Source organism: Lithobates pipiens, unplaced genomic scaffold (assembly GCF_037356315.1).
Source record: "Lithobates pipiens isolate NorthernLeopardFrog02 unplaced genomic scaffold, aLitPip1_a1.2 Scaffold_13, whole genome shotgun sequence".
NCBI classification, from domain to species: Eukaryota; Metazoa; Chordata; class Amphibia; order Anura; family Ranidae; genus Lithobates; species Lithobates pipiens.
In genome coordinates, this window is record NW_027507718.1 from 477,052,377 (window position 1) to 477,071,198 (window position 18,822).

Genomic DNA, 18,822 nt, shown 5'->3' on the forward strand with positions numbered 1-18,822 from the left:
TCCATTTTAAAGTCCTAAAGACATCATGTGACGAAACATACAGTATCTCACAAAAATGAGTACACCCTCACATTTTTGTAAATATTTTATTATATCTTTTCATGTGACAACATTAAAGAAATTATACTTTGCTACAATGTAAAGTAGTGAGTGTACAGCTTGTATAACAGTGTAAATTTGCTGTCCCCCTCAAAATATCTCAACACACCATTAATGTCAAAACCGCTGGCAACAAAAGTGAGTACACCCCTAAGTAAAAATGTACAAATTGGGTCCAACTAGCCATTTTCCCTCCCCGGTGTCATGTGATGTTAGTGTTACAAGGTTTCAGGTGTGAATGGGGAGCAGGTGTGTTAAATTAGGTGTTATCGTTCTCACTGTCTCATACTGGTCACTGGAAGTTCAACATGGCACCTCATGGAAAAGAACCCTCTGAGGATATGAAAAAAAGAATTATTGCTCTACATAAAGATGGCCTAGACTATAAGAAGATTGCCAAGACCCTGAAATTGAGCTGCAGCATGGTGGCCAAGACCATACAGCGGTTCAACAAGACAGGTTCCACTTAGAGCAGGCCTCGCCATGGTCGACCAAAGAAGTTGAGTGCACGTGCTCAGCTTCATATCCAGAGGTTGCCTTTGGGAAATAAACATATGAGTGCTGCCAGCATTACTGCAGAGATTGAAGGGGTGGGGGATCAGCATGTCAGTGATCAGACCATACGCCGCACACTGCATCAAATTGGTCTGCATGACCGTTGTCCCAGAAAGAAGACTCTTCTGAAGATGATGCACAAGAAACCACTCAAACAGTTTGCTGAAGACAAGCAGACTAAGGACATAGATTGCTGAAACCATATACTGTGGTCTGATGAGACAAAATAAACTTATTTGGTTCAGATGGTGTCAAGCGTGTGTGGCGGCAACCAGGTGAGGAGTGCAAAGACAAGTGTGTCAAGCCTGGTGGTGGGAGTGTCATGGTCTGGGGCTGCATGACTGCTGTCGGCACTGGGGAGCTACAGTTCATTGAGGGAACCATGAATGCCAACATGTACTGTGACATACTGAAGCAGAGCATGATCTCCCCTCTTCAGAGACTGGGCTGCAGGGCAGTATTCCCACATGATAACGACCCCAAACACACTTCCAAGACGACCAATGCCTTGCTAAATAAGCTGAGGGTTAAAGGTGATGGACTGGCCAAGCATGTCTCAAGACCCCAACCCTATTGAGCATCTGTGGGACATCCTGAAATGGAAGGTGGAGGAGCGCAAGGTCCCTAACATCCACCAGCTCCGTGATGTCGTCATGGAGGAGTGGAAGAGGACTCCAGTGGCAACCTGTGAAGCTCTGCTGAACTCCATGCCCAAGAGGATTAAGGAAGTGCTCGAAAATAATGGTGGCCACACAAAATATTGATAATCTGGGCCCAATTTGGGCATTCTTACTTTGGGGTGTACTCACTTTTGCTGTCAGTGATTTAGACATTAATGACTGTGTGTTAAGATATTTTGAGGGGACAGCAAATTTACACTGTTATACAAGCTGTACACTCACTACTTTACATTGTAGCAAAGTGTCATTTCTTCAGTGTTGTCACATGAAAAGATATATTAAGCCCTTGTACACACGGTCGGACATTCTGCCAACCAAATCCGTTGGATTTTGTCTGACGGATTTTGTCCGACGGATTGTGTCCGAAACTGTTGCATACACACGGTCAGACCAAGTTGTCGGAAAAAACGATCTTTCAGAACGTGATGACGTAATTTCGTTATGATGGGACTACGTTCAGGCTAGTAGCCAATAGCTTTGATGTAGGAATTTGATCTGAGCATGCGTGGCACTTTGTCCGATCGGAATTCTCTACACATGATCGGAGTATGTCCAATCTGAGCAGTTTGTCGGAAAATATTTCCAGCAAGTTGGAAAATTGGGTCCGACGGAATCAGTCCGATGCAGACCACACACAGTCGGATTATCCAACAAAACGGTCCGATAGGACACATTCCGTCGGAATCTCTGACCGTGTGTACAAGGGCTAAGAATATATTAAGGTAAAAAAGGATTTTACACTATCAGAGTTCTCTCGCCTCGGTTTTATGATGACAATTATCCTGAAAAAGCTGCTGCCTTGGATGTATTAACCCATTGGGGGAAAAGCGCATTTTGACCATACTCTTTTCAGAGAGGTCAAGGTCAACTGGTGAGTGTGGTGGTGATGCACGGTGGAGGACTAGAAGAGATTATTTTTATACACTTAACACACAGATCACTTTGACATCACTGATTGATTTGCACATGAATAGCATTGGAAAGAAATTGGACACTTTGTATATGAACTATTATGTTAGAGTTTACTAATGAAACAGAAACGATGAACTGTTGCATTTTTTGATGTTTAAGCATATTTATGAGTCTTATCAATGTGTCTGTTCATTTTAAAATTTGATTCTTTATCAATAAAAATACTGAAATATAAAAATATTTATGCACAGGAGCACTTTAGATGAATGATGAATTTATATGTTTTTCACAGTTAATCTCTAGGTAATATACAGCATGGGAAAAAATATTTGATCCCCTGCTGATTTTGTACAATAATGATTATATTCTCAAGGCAGCTGGGACCATAGTCACCAAGAAAACAATTGGTAACACACTATGCCATAAAGGACTGAAATCCTGCAGTGTCCGCAAGGTCCCCCTGCTCAAGAAAGCACATGTACAGGCCGTCTGAAGTTTGCTAATAAACATCTGAATGTTTTAGAGAACTGGGTGAAAGTGTTGTGGTCAGATGAGACCCAAATCGAGCCCTTTGTCATCAACTCAACTCGCCATGTTTGGAGGAGTAATGCTGCCTATGGTCCCAAGAACACCAACCCCACCATCAAACATGGAGGTGGAAACATTATGCTTTGGGGGTGTTTTTCTGCTAAGGGGACAGCACAACTTCACCACATCAAAGGGACGATGTACCATCAAATCTTGGGTGAGAACCTCCTTCCCAGCCAGGGCAATGAAAATGGGTCCTGGATGGGTATTCCAGCATGACGATGACCTAAAACACACAGCCAAGGCAACAAAAGAGTGGCTCAAGAAGAAACACATTAAGGTCCTGGAGTGGCCTAGCCAGTCTCCAGACCTTAATCCCATAGAAAATATGTGGAGGAGTGGGACAAAATTCCTCCTGAAATGTGTGCAAACACATGGTGGCCAACTACAAGAAACGTCTGACCTCTGTGATTGCCACCAAGTACTAAGTCGTGTTTTGTGAAGGGGTCAAATACGTATTTCACTCATTAAAATGCAAATCAATTTATACTTTTTTGAAATATGTTTTTCTGGATATTTTTGTTATTCTGTCTCTAACTGTTAAAATAAATCTACCATTAAAATTATAGACTGATTATTTCTTTGTTAGTGAGCAAATGTACAAAACCAGCAGGGGATCAAATACTTTTTTCCCCTCATTGTATATATTGTATCACAATGGAAGGTAATAGCATCAGGATAGTACAATTGAGCTCTGTGTACTGAGGTTTAATAATTATAAGAACATTGACTGTTTTACATAGCAGCTCTCACATTAGGAGCGTGGGTACTCATGGTTTATATAAACTCTTGATCTTCACGAAAATTTGGGGAAAAAGAAACTCTCAGTTTCACTCTTCCCTACTCCCTGCCTTCATCATTGTATTAACATGTTACTTACACGATGCGTGTTATTGATGTCCTTACATGTTTTCATACAGAAGTATCAATAGAACAAAATGCAAGATTGTGCAGCAGGATAGTGTGTACAAAGTATTATCTCCTTTATCTAGTTATGGAACGTTCTTATTTTATTTTGTCATGTTTGACTAAATGATTGTATTTCTGATCCCCTGTGCAGGTTGACTGTATTTTGGAAAATGTTAAACGTAAACTTTTGAAAATAAATAATAAATCCAGATTCTGAATATTTTCATTACACATATTTATTGCACAGCTCTGTGAACACCAGGCAAAGCCCCTGTCGCTAAATAAAATGGTTAGCTTACAGTCCTGTTTACACCTTGCTTTTGTTTGGTGCTTCAATGAGGCTTTGATGAGGCTTTGGTGGGGCTTTGATGAGGCTTCGATAAGGCTTTGGTTGAGCTTCGGTGGGGCTTCAAGCAAGCTTTGCCATAGACTTCTATGGATGCTTTGCAGATGCTTTGAAGCACCACTAAGGGATAATTTACACTTGCTTCGGCTTCAACACACATTAACGGCTAGTTTACACTTGCTTCAAAACAAGGCTACGGACAGGCTTTGTTAAAGCTCTCTGAATGGTAGTCAAAGCTCCGGTCACTAAATAAAATGGTTAACTTACAGTCTTGTTTATACCTTGCTTTTGTGTTGCTTCAGCTTCGCTTCAAAAATTATACCCCATGTAGCTTTAGTGGTGCTTCAAAGCATCTTCAAAGCCTCCATAGAAGTCTATGGCAAAGCTTGCTTGAAGCCCCACCAAAGCTTCATCGAAGCCCCATCAAAGCCACACCGAAGCCCCAACAAAGCTTCACCTAAGCCTCATCAAAGTCTCATTGAAGCACCAAGCAAAAGCAAGGTGTAAACAGGACTGTAAGCTAACCATTTTATTTAGTTTCAGGAGCTTTAACTGGCATTCAGTGAGCTTTAACAAAGCCTGTCCGAAGACTTGTATTGAAGCAAGTGTAAACTAGCCGTTAATGTGTGTTGAAGCCAAAGCAAGTGTAAATGAGCCGATATTGAATCACAATTTGTTCCGCAATAGTAGACCACTTCATGTCCAGCAGATTTTTTTAAAGGGAGAAATAATGTATTTCCAATTATTACATATTTTGCACTGTTATTTTAATACTTACCTAAACGTTATTCTTGGCTTGACTTTCAGTTTTTACTTGGTTTCTGTGTCTGATTTTCATATACATGTGCATAAAACAACAAAAGGTGTGCAGCACTTCCTGTGATTAATAGGTAACAATCATTAGAGTCCCGACATATAAATCCATGACTTGACTTCAACAAATCTTCAGTGTGAACCAAAATAATTCCAGCAATGTGCGTAATATATCTAATCACCCACCAGAAAGTGGAAAAAAATCCAGCATGAAATAAACAACACCCAATGTGTTTGGGAAAGATTCGTCACACACATGCACCTCCACCAATCTGCACACTCACCAGACATCCCACCCTGGTATACTGGTTGAATGATGGTCTCCAATAAAATCAGGCTCCCATGGATGTGCTTCTTTTGCACAGTGCCTGATTTTATTGAAGACCATTACTGAACCAGTATACCAGAGTGGGATGTCTCTTCACTTCAAGAGTAGCGATCTAAGGCACATTATCATTTGCGATCTGGTGAGTGGGTTGCCTGCAGACTGAATCTGAATGGGAGTGATATTTTCATTAATAATCAGCTGATGCGCTTGATGTGTTCTAATGAGGAAAGTTGCAGTGTTGGCATCCCTGTAGAAGTGATTAACCCTTTGGGAGTATCTCACCAACACTGGAATTTTTGTTACAGAAAATGCATTATATCTTAGCCCTTATGCACTGTCAAATGCTCAATTTAGAGGCATTTGACTTTTTTTTCTGCCCCTAAATACCCCTCTATGTGTCCATGCACAGGTGTTTAGAGTCAGAAATCTGAATGCACCACAATCGTGTTCAGGTGAGGAGTGTTTGGGCAGGAAAAAAGCCTGATGTGCCTACATGTATGTAAATGCATCTAAATGCACACATTTAGCACTTGAGCATTCATTAATTTCAATGCCCAGAATAATAGCCAGAGTGTGGCTGTGTCAAATATATAGGCTATAGGAGAAAAATATAACCAGAAAAGGAGAGAAATATCTAAAATCTCATCATTTTCTAGATAACATTTCAGGGGAATGTTCCACTGTACCCGCCTACTCCAGAAGCATCCTGCATTACCTTTTTTTTTAAATGTAAAGTTCTCACAAAAGATCCGTGTGAACCATTAATTATTGAGAACCCCCTGATTAAGACTACAGATAGTTGAAAAAACACACAACAGGGGCAAGGGATCTAACCCTTAGGGACTTTCAAGGTGCTGATGTATTATAATAGAAACGATATCAAGCAGAAGGAAATAGCGTAAAAATAACACCAATTTTTATTATACACAAGAAATACAAGACAGTGTAAAAAATAAGTAAAAACACTTAATCACATTCTTTGATTAAGAATTTTGATACAGTTTATGGAGCTTATAAAATATACCACTCAACATGTTTCGCTCCGAAAATGAGCTTCCTCAGGAGTAGTTGGTATATCTAGTAGATAAACTGTAAATGAAATAGATGCATACATGAATCAAAATAAATTCAATACATGCATAAATATAATTCATGTTAACAAGCACTAAGACAAAGTGATTTAAAGTTACAAGATACAATGAAGTGTATACAAAGATCAGGAAAAGAGCATTGAAACACATGTTTTTGATATAGACAATATATATCCAAAATGTGATCTCACCTACACACCATATTGGTAATACACATGTACGTCCCATTCGACTGAGTTCTAATATGTTGGGATCAAGGTCAGAACCCAAAAATTGATGCAAGGGCGGTCCATAGCAGAGGTCATAGGAAAGCTGACAAAAATAGGACCTAAACAAACATAGAAGGTCTAAGTGTATGTACACATATAAATCGTACCCCATTCAAACATAGGCAAATATGCTATTACCTAAATCTAGTAGAACAGTAGGGTCAGCCAAGGCTCAGCTCCTATGAACTTGCTGGTTCAAATTCAATAGTTGAAACGTAATTCGTGCAATGAAAAACAGATGCACAGGATGATGTATAGTTACATATAGTTGAAATGCATTGGAGTCTTGGCTGAGGGCGCCTCTATTGAATGCACAGTGTTGCATGTACCCTTTAGTTATGTTAGGATTGAGTTCACTTGCTGGTGGCACTATCCTGTTCTGTGCTGTTTGCTGCAGCTCCAGTGTCCACCAGCAGGTGTCTCCCAGGAGCCAGCCGGCTGTGGTAATCAGGCACATTAGTATATACTTTGATTGTTTGGTCTCAGTTCCCTTGTGTAGCTATGTGTCTGGTGTACTTAGCTGCTGATTCCTGACAAGTTGCATACGTGCATATAGGGTGCCTTGAAAAAGTATTCATACCCCTTGAAATTTTCCACATTTTGCCATGTCACAACAAAAAACATAAATATATTTTTTGGGGATTTTATGTGATAGACCAACACAAAGTGGCATATAATTATGAAGCGGAAGGAAAATGATAAATGGTTTTCAACATTTTTTACAAATAAATATGTGAAAAATGTGGCATGCATTTGTATTCCAGCTGTTGCAAAACTACAAATCCCATCATGCTCTGTCATGCTTGTGTCTGTCAGAGTCTTGCTATGCCTCATGGGACTTGTAGTTCTGCAACAGCTCTAGTTCTGCAACAGCTGGAGGTCCGCTAATTGCATATCCCTGGTTTAGATGAAAGCATATTCATGTCTTAGAATGGCCGAGTCAAAGTCCAGACCTAAGTCCCATTGAGAATCTGTGGCAAGACTTGAAAATTGCTGTTCACAGAAGCTCTCCATCCAATCTGACAGAGCTTGAGCTATTTTGCAAAGAAGAATGGGCAAAAATGTCACTCTCTAGATGTGCAAAGCTGGTAGAGACATCCCCAAAAAGACGTACAGCTGTAATTGCAATGAAAGGTGGTTCTACAAAGTATTGACTCAGTATTGAAAGCATTTATCATTTTTCTTCCACTTGACAATTATTTGCCACTTTGTGTTGGTCTATCACATAAAATACATTTACGTTTTTGGTTGTAACATGACAAAATGTGGAACATTTCAAAGGGGTATGAATACTTTTTCAAAGCACTGTACATGTTTTTAGATATGATCCTCACTTTTGTTTTATGGTTCCCATGGTTGTTTTTTTTTTATTTTTTTTTTTTTTTGCTATACCATATGGCCCCTGATGTTTCAGGGTTCATTTTAATTGTTATCCAATAAAATGATGAGATTTCAGAATAAATAAATTATTATTCTGACCAATGAGATGAATGAACTCGAAAATGCTTGATGCATCTAAATGTGTCACTTAAACATGTTTGGATCGTGAGGATTACCTAAAGGAAATGCACCGCATCTTGGAGGATAATGAGACCTATACTATTTTAAATAGGAATCCTGTTCTACAGTATAAAAGAACTCTTGAAAATATTGTTGATCAAGGTTTCCGAAAAGGGATTTTTAACCACTTCCCGACCGCCGCACGACGATGTACGTCGACAGAATGGCACGGGCAGGCATATGGGCGTACCTGTACGTCCCTGCCTTCCCGCGGGTCGGGGGCCCGATCGGGCCCCCGCCCGGTGCCTGCGGCGGTCGGTATTCGTTCGCGAGCGATCCGGGATGAAGGGGCGGCCATTCATTCATGGCCACCCCCTCGCGATGCAGTGCAAATCACATCCGATCTCTGTGCGATTCGAGTTCAGCCATACAGATAGTATGGCTGAATTCGCATCGCACCCGCCGCAAATTCGCACGGGACCCTTTTTTGGCCCGCAGCAGAATCGGATCGCATGGGTGTTCACACCATGCGATCCGAGTTTGCAGATCGCACTGCGATATGCGAACTGATCTGGGGGTGTCATTAACATTTCACTGACACTCCCAGCAGTTCGCATAGGGCAGTGTGAACTGCCGCCGGGAGGCATGCGATGCGGGAACCCGCCACGGATTCGTGGCGTTCCCGCATCGCTCCAGTGTGAACCCAGCCTAATAAGCGATCATTTTTCTGATCGCTGTATTAGTGTCACAGGTGACGCTAGTTAGGCAGGTAGGTATTTAGGTTCGCCGCAGCTTTTTATAGCGCCAGGGACCCCCATATACTACCGCATAAAGCCCCCTGATTGCCCCCTAGTTAACCCTTTCACCAGTGATCACCATATAACTGTTACAGGTGACGCTGGTTGGTTAGTTATTTTTTTATAGTTTCAGGGCACCCGCCATTTATTACCTAATAAAGGTTTAACCCCCTGATCACCCGGCGGGTGTCATTTGTGACTGTAATAACTGTTAGGGCAGTTAGGGTTAGCCCCCTTTAGTTCTAAGGTACCCCCCTAACCCCCCCAATAAAGGTTTAACCCCGTGATCACCCCCCGTCGCCAGTGTCACTAAGGCTGGGTTCACATTGCAGCGGTTTATGAGAACGGATGTGATTCGCACCGCACTGCAGTGCAAATCACATCCGATCTCTGTGCGATTCGAGTTCAGCCATACAGATAGTATGGCTGAATTCGTGTCGCACCCGCCGCAAACTCGCACGGGACCCTTTTTTTGGTCCGCAGCAGAATCGGATCGCATGGGTGTTCACACCATGCGATCCGAGTTTGCAGATCGCACTGCGATATGCGAACTGATCTGGGGGTGTCATTAACATTTCACTGACACTCCCAGCAGTTCGCATAGGGCAGTGTGAACTGCCGCCGGGAGGCATGCGATGCGGGAACCCGCCGCGGATTCGTGGCGTTCCCGCATCGCTCCAGTGTGAACCCAGCCTAATAAGCGATCGTTTTTCTGATCGCTGTATTAGTGTCACAGGTGACGCTAGTTAGGCAGGTAGGTATTTAGGTTCGCTGCAGCTTTTTATAGCGCCAGGGACCCCCATATACTACCGCATAAAGCCCCCTGATTGCCCCCTAGTTAACCCTTTCACCAGTGATCACCATATAACTGTTACAGGTGACGCTGGTTGGTTAGTTATTTCTTTATAGTTTCAGGGCACCCGCCATTTATTACCTAGTCTCACTAGTGTACCCCTAAATTTAGGGGTGTCTACTTTCCAAAATGGGGTCATTTGGGGGGGGTTTGTGCCATCTTGGCATTTTATGGCCTTCAAAACTGTAACGCCCTTAGAAAGCCTGAAGGCGGTGCTTGGTTTTCGGGGCCCCGTACGCGGCTAGGCTCCCAAAAAGTCCCACATATGTGGTATCCCCGTACTCAGGAGAAGCAGCAGAATTTATTTTGGGGTGTCATTTCACATATGCCCATGGCATGCGTGAGCAATATATCATTTAGTGACAACTTTGTGAAAAAAAAAAAAAAAAAAAAAGTTTGTAATTTTCCCGCAACTTGTGGCAAAATATAAAATATTCCATGGACTCAACATGCCTCTCAGCAAATAGCTTGGGGTGTCTACTTTCTAAAATGGGGTCATTTGTGGGGGTTTTGTGCCATCTTGGCATTTTATGGCCTTCAAAACTGTAATAGGTAGTGAGGAGTGAAGTCAAATATTTACGCCCTTAGAAAACCTGAAGGCGGTTCTTGGATTTCGGGGCCCCGTACGCGGCTAGGCTCCCAAAAAATCCCACACATGTGGTATCCCCGTACTCAGGAGAAGCAGCAGAATTTATTTTGGGGTGTCATTTCACATATGCCCATGGCATGCGTGAGCAATATATCATTTAGTGACAACTTTGTGAAAAAAAAAAAAAAAGTTTGTAATTTTCCCGCAACTTGTGGCAAAATATAAAATATTCCATGGACTCAACATGCCTCTCAGCAAATAGCTTGGGGTGTCTACTTTCTAAAATGGGGTCATTTGTGGGGGTTTTGTGCCATCTTGGCATTTTATGGCCTTCAAAACTGTAATAGGTAGTGAGGAGTGAAGTCAAATATTTACGCCCTTAGAAAACCTGAAGGCGGTTCTTGGTTTTCGGGGCCCCGTACGCAGCTAGGCTCCCAAAAAATCCCACACATGTGGTATCCCCGTACTCAGGAGAAGCAGCAGAATTTATTTTGGGGTGTCATTTCACATATGCCCATAGCATGTGTGAGCAATATATCATTTAGTGACAACTTTGTGAAAAAATAAAAAATAAAAAATTAAAGTTTGTAATTTTCCCGCAACTTGTGGCAAAATATAAAATATTCCATGGACTCAACATGCCTCTCAGCAAATAGCTTGGGGTGTCTACTTTCTAAAATGGGGTCATTTGTGGGGGTTTTGTGCCATCTTGACATTTTATGGCCTTCAAAACTGTAATAGGTAGTGAGAAGTGAAATCAAAAATTTACGCCCTTAGAAAGCCTGAAGGCGGTGCTTGGTTTTCGGGGCCCCGTACGCGGCTAGGCTCCCAAAAAATCCCACACATGTGGTATCCCCGTACTCAGGAGAAGCAGCAGAATTTATTTTGGGGTGTCATTTCACATATGCCCATGGCATGCGTGAGCAATATATCATTTAGTGACAACTTTGTGAAAAAAAAAAAAAAGTTTGTAATTTTCCCGCAACTTGTGGCAAAATATAAAATATTCCATGGACTCAACATGCCTCTCAGCAAATAGCTTGGGGTGTCTACTTTCTAAAATGGGGTCATTTGTGGGGGTTTTGTGCCATCTTGGCATTTTATGGCCTTCAAAACTGTAATAGGTAGTGAGGAGTGAAGTCAAATATTTACGCCCTTAGAAAACCTGAAGGCGGTTCTTGGTTTTCGGGGCCCCGTACGCGGCTAGGCTCCCAAAAAATCCCACACATGTGGTATCCCCGTACTCAGGAGAAGCAGCAGAATTTATTTTGGGGTGTCATTTCACATATGCCCATAGCATGTGTGAGCAATATATCATTTAGTGACAACTTTGTGAAAAAAAAAAAAAAAAAAATTAAAGTTTGTAATTTTCCCGCAACTTGTGGCAAAATATAAAATATTCCATGGACTCAACATGCCTCTCAGCAAATAGCTTGGGGTGTCTACTTTCTAAAATGGGGTCATTTGTGGGGGTTTTGTGCCATCTTGGCATTTTATAGCCTTCAAAACTGTAATAGGTAGTGAGAAGTGAAATCAAAAATTTACGCCCTTAGAAAGCCTGAAGGCGGTGCTTGGTTTTCGGGGCCCCGTACGCGGCTAGGCTCCCAAAAAGTCCCACATATGTGGTATCCCCGTACTCAGGAGAAGCAGCAGAATTTATTTTGGGGTGTCATTTCACATATGCCCATAGCATGTGTGAGCAATATATCATTTAGTGACAACTTTGTGTAAAAAAAAAAAAAAATTTTTTTTTTGTCATTATTCAATCGCTTGAGGCAAAAAAATAAAATATTCAATGGGCTCAACATGCCACTTATCAATTTCCTTAGGGGGTCTACTTTCCAAAATGGGGTCATTTGGGGGTGTTTTGTACTGCCCTGCCATTTTAGCACCTCAAGAAATGAGATAGGCAGTCGTAAACTAAAAGCTGCGTAAATTCTAGAAAACGTACCTTAGTTTGTAGATGTGACAACTTTTGCGCAAACCAATAAATATACAATTATTGACTTTTTTTTTACCAAAGACATGTGGCTGAATACATTTTGGCCTAAATGTATGACTAAAATTGAGTTTATTGGATTTTTCTAATAACAAAAAGTAGAAAATATCATTTTTTTTCAAAATTTTCGGTCTTTTTACGTTTATATCGCAAAAAATAAAAATCGCAGAGGCAATCAAATACCATCAAAAGAAAGCTCTATTTGTGGGAAGAAAAGGACGCAAATTTTGTTTGGGTACAACATTGCATGACCGCGCAATTACCAGTTAAAGCAGCGCAGTGCCAAATTGTAAAAAGACCTCTGGTCATTTACCAGCAAAATGGTCCGGTCTGAAAGTGGTTAATGAGAAAGAGAGGTTGTTTTTGGTGCCACGGGCTCCCCGTACGCCTGTTATTTATTACCTCCCCAAGATGCATAAAAGCGTTACTTGACCCCCGGGACGTCCGATAGTGAGCGGTATTGATTCCGTTACTTCCCGGGTGGGCAAGTATATCGATCATTTTTTGCAGCCACTGGTTCACACCATGCCGTCCTACATTAAGGACACGAAACAAGTCATTAACACCTTGGCCGGCCTGACCCCCAAGAGGGGTCTGTGGCTGGTAACAGCTGACGTGACGTCACTTTACACCATTATCCCACATCAACTAGGCCTGGAAGCGGTTAGACTGTACCTAGAGAGGGGATCGGGTCTTGTACCCACACAGATCGAGTTCATTATGGAACTTTTAGAATACGCAGCAAGCCACAACTATTTTTGGTTCGATAACCAATTTTACCGCCAGGATAGGGGGGTGGCCATGGGGGCCAAATATGCCCCCAGCTTGGCCAATCTGTTCATGGCCAAGTGGGAGGAGGACGTCATCGATGCCCCTAGGAGACCGGAAGTGGCCCTGTGGGCACGGTACATTGATGACGTCCTCCTCCTGTGGGACGGGACAGAGATTGAATTACAATCTTTCATGGCCAATCTTAATGTTAACGCTAGGGGCATTAAGTTCAATTTTGAGGCCAGCCAAACAGAGATCTGTTTTCTGGATCTCAGAATTAGGATAGAGGATGACCGCTTCACAACATCAACTCATTTCAAAATAACTGATCGGAATTCCTATATCCCCCTAGACAGCTGTCATCACGAACCTTGGTTGAGGGCTGTACCTAAGGGACAATTTATGCGCCTGAGACGCAACTGCCCTGAAATGAGCGTGTTTGAAGAACAGGCAACCCTTCTTTCAAACAGATTCTTGGAAAAGGGATACAGTGGTGAGAACCTGTCGAAAACCCTCAAATTGGTTCGGGAAAAAGATAGGGCAGAATTGTTAGGGCAGAGTAGACCTGTAAATCCAGGGGCAGCGAATGGAATTCCATTCGTTACTACTTTTTCAGTACAGTACCGCAACATCAAACAACTGATACAAAAACACTGGCACTTGCTAACAAGCGATCCGGTTCTGGGTACCATTCTACCACCTAAACCACAAGTGATTTTTAAGGGAGCATCATCCTTGGGGAGTCGCGTGGCACCAAGCGTACATGACCCACCAAGGGCGGTTAGATCCTTCTTTCAGGATATGAAAGGTTATTACAAGTGTGGGAACTGTCAGATTTGCACTCTAAATAGTTGCAAGGACAGGAGGATTTATAAGTTTTCATCTACAAGTACATCAAGGTCTTATGATATTGAATCATTTATCACTTGCTCATCTGAGGGAGTTGTGTATCTGATTCAGTGCCCTTGTGGCCTCCAATATGTAGGGAGGACCAAGAGGGCACTGAAGACGAGACTCAATGAGCATGTTGGTAATATTAGGAGAGGCTTTGATAAGCATCCGGTGTCACGTCACTTTGACCAAGTACACAACAGAGACCCCTCCAATACATTATATGTGGGTATTGACAAGTATAGACCCCACTGGAGGGGCGGATTACTTGTCAGGGAGATTTCCAGACAAGAAATGGCCTGGATTTACAGGCTCAAAACTTATGTGCCTTTTGGTATGAATGTTGACATGGACGTGAACGCCTTCATAAATAATTCGTGAGGGCGCCCACGTCCTTGCTTTATTCTTCTGTCCACTTCACGGATGCCCTTTAGGGATTTAGATGTCCCATATAGGACAACCGTGCCAGACCCATTTGCGATTCTCATAAAAACAATTTTGTTATGTTTTTTCAATGGATCTGTTTGTAACAATAATGAACATATTTTTACCATCCGTCCATCAATGCTAGCTATTAATCAATTTGGCGTACTGTTTTCTTTTATTTATTGTGAGCTCCTCTCATCAGATTCGCACTCTGGGCCGGGGGCTCTAAGACAAGTTTGGGGCCGTCTGATGGTGTCCCTATAGCCACAAGTTTGACGAATCTCTGACATATTTAAGTTCGTAGTTACGATGCAGGAGACACATGGTGTTGTAGTAATTTTAAAAAAGACCCCACTATGCACTATTGAATGATCTTGCAGTGTAACACTGAACACTATAGATCAGTCATTCAGTGTAATGGTTTGGATATCAATACAGACCAATTATGTGGGTTTGATGCCTGAGGTGGGTGCGGTTTTGGTATTAGTACACTAGGGGGCGCAGTATTGGCTGTTGCTATTGGGATTCATGTGGTGTGTCATCGTTTTTGCTAATGACCCTGCGCATGCGCGGGGGAGCATGCGGACCGATGAGGGCAGGTGTTGGATCTTCTGCTGCGTCGCGCCGTGTGCGGCGTGGAGATGCGGGGGCGGGATCATCACGGTCGCATGCCGGAAGTGACCTACGTGATGTGAATGAGGCTTGGTTGGTGAGAGCATAGCCTCTGATTGGGCACACGTGACCGGAAGCTATTGAGTACGGGAAGTGGGGCATACCGGAAGTGGGGCACGGACGTTCCCGACAGCTTCCGATTGGGCACACGTGACCGGAAGATACTGAGAATGGGAAGTGGGGCATATGTCTGTGAACCAACAACCGGAAGTGGGGCACGGACGATCCCGAGGGGACGCCTCGGACTCACTTCGGTTGTCTCTTCTGATCGGTACCATCTGACAGGGCTGGTGTCCTACACGTGTATGGAGAGAGGGATATACTGGGGAGTTTATATGTTAAATATTAAGAGGTGGCTAACCGGACCACGCAGGACCGGAAGTGACATGGGAACGACAATGAGGCTTGGATTTCCGGAAAGGTCACATACCGGAAGTGGGGTCAATGATGCTTTCCTGGCGTTCCATGTATACTCTTCCCCCCTCCTTTGGTTTTCTGGTTTTCTGCTATTATAGAGGTATGCACTCGTACAGTTGGGATGCATGGCCCATATAGTTTATTGAGATATATTACCATCTGTCTAATCATATTTAGCTAATCATTAGAATTGATATAATAGGGTATACATTTAACAGGGTACATATGAGGGCGGGCATATGGGTGGGCCCATCTCTCTAGATTGGCTTTTGGAGTCATTGCCTGACGAATCAGGCGCCGATTCCAAGATGAGGCTTGGTTTTGGCGGGAAAAGCCAGGTGCCCAGAGTGAGGCTTGGATGATTGGAGACATATAAATGGAGGTGACACAGCGTGCCGCTCGTGCCCCTGGATGACGCAATTTTGTTGCGAAACGCGTAGGGCTGAGCGGTGCGCTACTTATCACCTCGTGTTTGTGACGGGTTCCAGGAGAACGGGTCTGTCCGTGTGCGTCCGGCCGGCGCCACGGACTTAAGGCGCTTTTTCTTTTACACATTTGTAAGTGCATTTTTATATTTTTATCCTTAAAATAAAAAGGGTTTTACACTATTTGAGCTTTATTTCTCCTCTATGGTTTTGATACCTCTGGCTCTGAGTCTTTTTGGACTTTTGAGTTGAGTGTCCGGGAGTGAGTTTTCTTCCCAAGATTTCCTGAAACAGCGAAGCCAGGAAGACACCGAGGAACCCCTTTCCCTCGTGGTTGGAAGTGGCGTCCATTTTCATAAAGCTCCGTGTGACCCTCTGTAGTGGGGGGTCATTTGTATCTGGTAAGCAGTAAATCTTATCGTGTGTTGGTGGTGGATTGAACACATTTTCGCCCATATTTGGATCCCTAGGAACATTGTGGTTTATATTCAGAGGACTTTCATTCAGTCTTACGTCAACCTACTCTTGTGTCTATACACTGGGTGTTTATATTTTATATATTTATTTGTATATTGCAGGTGTATGTCATGAACTTTTATTACATGTGGTAAATTGTAGTGGTGGGATTTTTGGTTAGAAATTTCAACACTTATGCGTTTTGCATCACGTATATATATATATATATATATATATATATATATATATATATGGGGTTGCTATACCCCATATAATATTTATTCTTATATTACTGCACAAGTAATCGGTTGCATTTGCTTTTGTATTTTGTTTAGCGCGGCTTATGATTTTTTGTTTACTTTTTTGTATGTATGTGACATAGTGAAGCCGCAGCTGAATATTTTTATATATAAGATATTCACGTATATCTATATATTTCACATATTCACATATTTATTTTCACCTTAGCGCAGTTTTTCTTCTTTTTTTTTCTTTTTTTTCTTTTTTTTATTTGTATTCAGCCCCCTTTAATCTGATACCTCTAACTAAAATCTAGTGGAACCAATTGCCTTCAGAAGTTACATAATTAGTAAATACTGTCCACCTGTGTGTAATGTAATCTCAGTATAAATACAGCTGTTCTGTGAAGCCTTCAGATGTTTTTTAGAGAAATTTAGTGAACAAGCAACACCATGAAGGCAAACAAACACACAAGACAGGTCAGGGATAAAGATGTGGAGAAGTTTAAAGCATGGTTAGGTTATAAAAATAAAAATATATCCCGAGCTTTGAACATCTCAAGGAGCACTGTTCTATCCATCATCCAAAAATGGAAAGAGTATGGCACAACTGCAAGCCTATCAAGACATGGCCGTCCACCTAAACTGATAGGCAGGGCAAGGAGAGCATTAATCAGAGAAGCAGCCAAGAGGCCCATGGTAACTCTGGAGGAGCTGCAGAGATCCACAGCTCAGGTGGGAGAATCTGTTCACAGTACAACTATTAGTCATGCACTCCACAAATCTGACCTTTATGGAAGAATGGCAAGGAGAAAGACATTGCTGAAGAAAGCCATAAGAAGTCCCATTTGCAGTGCGTGAGAAGCCATGTGGAAGAAGGTGCTCTGGTCAGATGAGACCAAAATTAAACTTTTTAGCCTAAAAGCAAAACTCTGCGTGTGGCAAAAAACTAACACTGAATCACCCTGCACACACCATCCCCACCGTGAAACATGGTGGTGGCAGCATCATGTTGTGGGGATGCTTTTCTTCAGCAGGCACAGGGAAGCTGGTCAGAGTTGATGGGAAGTTGTATGGAGCCAAATACAGGGTAATCTTAGAAGAAAACCTGTTAGAGTCTGCAAAAGACTTGGGACTAGGGCAGAGGTTCACCTTACAGTGGGACAATGACCCTAAACATACAGCCAGAGCTACAATGGAATAGTTTAGATCAGGGATATGCAATTAGCAGACCTCCAGCTGTTGCAAAACTACAAATCCCATCATGCTCTGTCATGCTTGTGTCTGTCAGAGTCTTGCTATGCCTCATGGGACTTGTAGTTCTGCAACAGCTGGAGGTCCGCTAATTGCATATCCCTGGATTAGATGAAAGCATATTCATGTCCTAGAATGGCCGAGTCAAAGTCCAGACCTAAGTCCCATTGAGAATCTGTGGCAAGACTTGAAAATTGCTGTTCACAGAAGCTCTCCATCCAATCTGACAGAGCTTGAGCTATTTTGCAAAGAAGAATGGGCAAAAATGTCAGTCTCTAGATGTGCAAAGCTGGTAGAGACATCCACAAAAAGACGTACAGCTGTAATTGCAATGAAAGGTGGTTCTACAAAGTATTGACTCAGTATTGAAAGCATTTATCATTTTTCTTCCACTTGACAATTATTTGCCACTTTGTGTTGGTCTATCACATAAAATACATTTACGTTTTTGGTTGTAACATGACAAAATGTGGAACATTTCAAAAGGGTGTGAATACTTTTTCAAAGCACTGTACATGTTTTTAGATATGATCCTCACTTTTGTTTTATGGTTCCCATGTTTTTTTTTTGTTTTTTTTGCTATACCATATGGCCCCTGATGTTTCAGGGTTCATTTTAATTGTTATCCAATAAAATGATGAGATTTCAGAATAAATAAATTATTATTCTGGCCAATGAGATGAATGAACTCAAAAATGCTTGATGCATCTAAATGTGTCACTTAAACATGTTTGGAAAATATGGCTTTAGGACACGTTAACAAGTGTTCAGAAGAGCCTAGTATGTATGAAGCCCTAAGTGCAGACTTATGGTAAAATCAGTGAGCCAATCACAGTGAGTCCCGTTTCTAGGAAGTTCTGTTCATCCAATGATGTAAAGAACGCCACCAGGTTGCCATATTGCATTACATTTTACAGAAAATTACAGTGCTGTAGATTGAGGG